The sequence below is a fragment of the Nematolebias whitei genome, chromosome 2 (assembly GCF_014905685.2).
Source record: "Nematolebias whitei isolate Nwh7 chromosome 2, NemWhi1, whole genome shotgun sequence".
Classification (NCBI taxonomy): domain Eukaryota; kingdom Metazoa; phylum Chordata; class Actinopteri; order Cyprinodontiformes; family Rivulidae; genus Nematolebias; species Nematolebias whitei.
The window spans coordinates 35791323-35796671 of record NC_056499.1 but is presented as its reverse complement, the minus strand read 5'-3'; positions in this window follow the sequence as shown (position 1 = coordinate 35796671).

Below are 5349 nucleotides of genomic sequence, written 5' to 3'. Positions count from 1 at the left end.
TTTGCCATATAAACATATATATATATGTGTGTGTGTGTGTGGTAAAATTACCATCCATCCGTAAGGTATACGAGTTCTTCTCGTGTTGTAATCTTATTTATATTAAAACATACAAACACTGGTTTACGTTAGACACCATGTGTGTAATGCTTATTCGAAAATAAGTATAACAAAATAGCATATGAAAATAAAACTGGTAATATTAAAGGGGAAAATGCAAGATAATATAGCCTTTGAACTTTGAGAAGAAATTGTTCATCTGAATTTAGACTAAACTTAAACGATAAGTTTTGTAAAACTTATCTGAGATTTGTGGACTAAAAAGGTTTAAACTAAGTTGGCACTTTGAGGTGGTCTCGATGGATGGAAGGAAATTGTATCTCCTACCAGAGATCGCCCGTTCATCAGTTACCGTTGGTGAATACCGAGTAAAGTGACCTTCCTGGTGAAGTTGAGGCCTTCTCCAGGACATTGGCTGCAAAGACAAATTATTTTTTCGGCCTTGCTATGAGGTTTTCTGAGTGTGGACCTTCTCCCTCCAATACACACCAATAATAGGTACTTTGTATATAGTTTTATCCATACAAGACTTTACTTTTTTCAAACATAAGCCGTATGTCTAACCCTTCAGTACTGATGTTTAGTAAAACCATTTTTACAATGTTTGATGACATGAAAAGTTGTATACAGCAAATTAATGGCCTTTGCAAGTAACACCTGAAATCTGTAGCTACATGCCATGATGAGGCGGTTTCTTTGTATGGAGCTTTTGAAATGCAGCCTTTTGCTTCATTTGTCTCACATGGTATGTGTGTGGTAGGACCAGCTACAGTAGATCCAGTAGGGTTCATTTCTAGCTTGAGTTTCTCATCTCAAGAGCAACAAGTTTCAGGCGACTGTCAAGGAACTACGAGGCCAGTTCTGACTGAAGGAACTGTGTGGACTGAGACTGCCTTAATTAGCACTTCATGGAGCGTGCTACCGTTGGAAATATACACCTGGATTTCTAATGTGTAAGATTCCCAGTGAGTCAGAGAGGTGCTCTCCTGAATGTCTTTAATGTAGCTCATAATTATTGTGATTTCTCCGTTACAGGATCTGTTTTCCAAGGTTTTGAAATACTAGAAAACGAGGAACAATGCTGTCACTGGATTTATCTGTGTCTAAACTGGATAGACACTGCTAGGGCTTCAGAGGATTTTTTTAAATGGAGACTAATACAGGTGCATTAAAAAATTTGAATACAGTGGAAAATCTCATGTTTTATCAGTCGTTTCAGAAAGTGAAGCTCATATATTATAGATTCATTACATATAGAGTGAAAAATTTCAGTACTTTATTTATTGTAATTTTGATGATTATGGCTTAAAAATAATGAGAAAACAAAATTGATTGTCTCAGAAAATTAGACTTTTGTGACAAGGTTCAATACTGTAAACTCCTGGTGTCGCCCTGATCAGCTCCTTAACATGAAATGTCTCATTCCTCAAGTCCAGTTACTCCTGAACCCAAGACAACATCAGAAGCGTCTTATCTGCTGAGGAGACAAAGAACTGGACTGTTGCTCAGTGGTCCAATGTCTTCTTCAGATGAAAGTAAATTCTCATGTCATTTGTAAATCAGCAGTGTCTGGAGGAAGAGTGGAGAGGTCCAGAATCCACGTTGCTTGAAGTCCAGAGTGAAGTTTCCACAGTCATGATGGTTTGGTCCATGTCCTCTGCTGGTGTTGGTCCACTGTGTTTCCTGAATTCCACAGTCATCGCAGCATCTAGCAGGACATTTTAGAAACTTCAAGCTTCCTTCTGCTGACGAGCTTTATGGAGATGATTTCATTTTCCAGCAGGACGTGGCTCCTGACACACTGACAACAGTACCAAAAGATGGCTGTGGAATATTCTAATTTTCTGAGACAATTCAATTCAATTTTCAGTTCAGTTTATTTATATAGCGCCAAGTCACAACAGAAGTCGTCTCAGGGCACTGAACAGAAACATCCATATATAAAAATAATAATTTAACATTATTCATCTGAGGAGCAGACTGCTTTGAGTTTAACTTCATCACAGAACTCTCATCTTGAGCAAGCATGAAGGAGACAGTGGAAAGGAAAAACTCCCTCGTGAGGAAGAAACCTTTAGCAGAACCAGACTCAGGACAAGCGACCATCTGTTTCAACTGGCTGGGTTAGAGAGGAACAGATACACAATGGCAGGTCAAGAATCACGTTCAGATAGAAATAATATCAAATGAAAACTATTCAATTTTAACAATTAATTTAAGGAAATGGGGTCAATTTGTCCTTCAGTAGTCTAGGCCTATAGCATAACAAGTCAACCCTAACTATAGGATTTATCAAAAAGGAAAGTCTTAACCCCAGTCTGAAAACTGAATAATGTGTCAGCCTCACGGACAGAAACTGGAAGTTGGTTCCACAAGAGAGGAGCCTGATATCTAGGAACTGCAAATAAACCTGCAGTCTGACACTGAAGTATTCTGTTAGGAAAATATGGAAAAATAAGATCTTGAGTATAAGATGGAGCTAGGTTGTTGAGATCTTTGTAGGTTAGAAGAAAGATTTTGAATTCAATTCTGGATTTGACAGGAGCCAATGAAGAGAAGCTGAAACTGGAGAGATATGATCTCTCCCATTAACTCCAGTTAAGACTCTGGCAGCTGCATGACACACTGAATTTTATTTTATTTTTATTATTTGTAAGCCATAATCATCAAAATTACAAGAGATAAAGGCTTGAAATATTTCACTCTGTGTAATGGATCGATGTAATATATGAGTTTCACTTTCTGAAATAACTGACAAAAACAAATTGAACTTTTTAATGATGTTCTAATTTTTGAGATGCGCCTGTATGTCCATGTATCAACAAGCTTCTATTAACTTGAATTTGCACAACTCTGTTATATTTTCAGGGTCTAAAAATGAGGGTGAGCTTACAAGGTCAAGATAAAAAAATTGAGATGTTTACTCTAAAGGGCAGAAATTCATTTTCAAGTTTGTCCAAACATTAAATACAGGCTAAACTTCTACATGAACAAAATACAAAATGAAAATGAAATCTTAGTTAATCTTAACCTTGTGCAACATTGGTGCATTTCCTAAGGTCAGATAAGAGAATAAAAGACACTTCAAAGTTATTTTTCTTCCTGAAATCCACATCAGAGAGTCACATGGACTTTCATTCTGCTGGTTTGGGTCTGTACCAGTCATAATCCCATTGTACTTACAAAAATGGTAGGGCCCGGGTTCTGGAGGCACTTTGATGTGAACTTGAAGAGTCATTTCTAATTTTGCTGACTTTGCATTTCTAAAATGTTTGTACCCTAAATTACAACGCCCAGGCTTTGTTTGTGTGTTTCTTCACTGTGGGCTCATGGATGATATAAATGTGTGAGTGCTGCCTTTAATTTTGTATGGAAGTGGTTTAGAATTGTTGGTCTGGTGATACTGGGAATGTACGGACCACTGGTTAAAAATGCAGAATCACTAGACTGTCTGATTAATGCTGGAATCTCCCGATATCTTTCACTCAGTGGCTTCAGGAGTTTGTTTTTAATAGTTTAAACATTACAGGGCTAAGCATTTTATAGATACTGCAACTTGTGTGTTGACTGTCAAAGTGTTTTTCTGACTACATGTACATTTTGTTTTGCTGCCCTCTTGAGGGAGTCTTGTACATACAGTACTGTATTATTTATTTCATGTGATGTATGCATGGGCGTGTGCAAGTCCATATCCAAGAGTCTGCAAGCGTGGATACATCTGACATGAGGGATTATTTCAGCATACGTTCATGAAAAATGCAAACAAAACACAATTTTGCACCTTGCCCGGGCAGATGGCGTTTGGCGCCGCACTTTGTCAGCAAAGATCTGCACCTGAGTGAACTGCAAGATCACATCTAGCATTAGGCTTTGAGTCTGCACTCCTCAAGGTGTCAGTGTGTTTGTTCATGGATTAATCCCAGTTACATCCCCTCAGCTCGTACCTGCTTTGTGCTGCTGTTCTTCCTTTCTATGTTAAGAAACTGAAGCAGGTGGTGGGGGGTCGGGGGTCTTTCAGAGGAATGTTTCATAAAGAAATGCTGATAAAAATGTTTCTTGTTGTGAAATCATTCTGTGCAGTTGAGCTCATTGAATTGGAAAAGAGATAAAGTGAGTCATAAAGCCAACAGGGAGCCTCAGTCATTTAGAGCCCTTGAATCCTTGTGTTAGGCTGATCATTAATTCATGAGAAATCATACACAAGATTAAATATGGCAAAAAGCCTACATTTTGCAAGTGCTAAAGTTACTCAATACTGCTGATAGATTTGAGGGTAAAACAAAAATATTTTGTTCTACAATTCTTCATATTGGTCGAATATTTGTCTCTCGTCTTTGTCACATTAAGTTAGTGTTTCTCATAATAATTGAACACAGCATAACGTGCATGCCTGCACTGAATCTTTAGATACGTTTTAAATTTAAAACCCCAAACTACTTCAGTGAGTATTCGTTAGAAGTTTCCTGCATCAGTTACTGAGTTACATTTTACATTTTCATTAATGTTACAAAGTAAACTAAACTTTGTGAGGCAAGGATCACAAACATAGCGTTGCAGCCAAAGAGCACTAAGATTTCACTGAGTCACTGTTTGAATTCTTCAGATTATAATGAAACGACCCACACAAAGACATTTCATCATTTTATAACAATCTTCAGCATAAGTTGGTGGCAACACTGTCGAGAGTTTGAGCTGATTTGAGAGATTTCAGTAAGTAGGAAGGAAGGACAGATGGAAGAAAGGAAGGAAGGAAGGACAGATGGAAGGAAGGAAGAAAGGACAGATGGAAGGAAGGACAGACGGAAGGAAGGACGGACAGAAGAAAGGACGGATGTAAGGAAGGACAGATGGAAGGAAGGAATAAAGGACGGATGGAAGGAAGGACAGATGGAAGGAAGGAAGGACAGATGGAAGGAAGGACGGACAGAAGAAAGGACGGACGTAAGGAAGGAAGGATGGAAGAAAGGACAGATGGAAGGAAGGAAGGACAGATGGAAGGAAGTAAGAAAGGAAGGAAGAAAGGACAGACGGAAGGAAGGACGGACAGAAGAAAGGACGGATGGAAGGAAGGACAGATGGAAGGAAGGAAGAAAGGACGGATGGAAGGAAGGAAGGAAGGAAGGACAGATGGAAGGAAGGACGGACAGAAGAAAGGACGGACGTAAGGAAGGAAGGACAGATGGAAGGAAGGAAGGAAGGACAGATGGAAGGAAGGAAGGACAGATGGAAGGAAGGAAGGACGGCGGAAGGAAGGAAGGAAGGAAGGAAGGAAGGAAGGAAGGAAGGAAG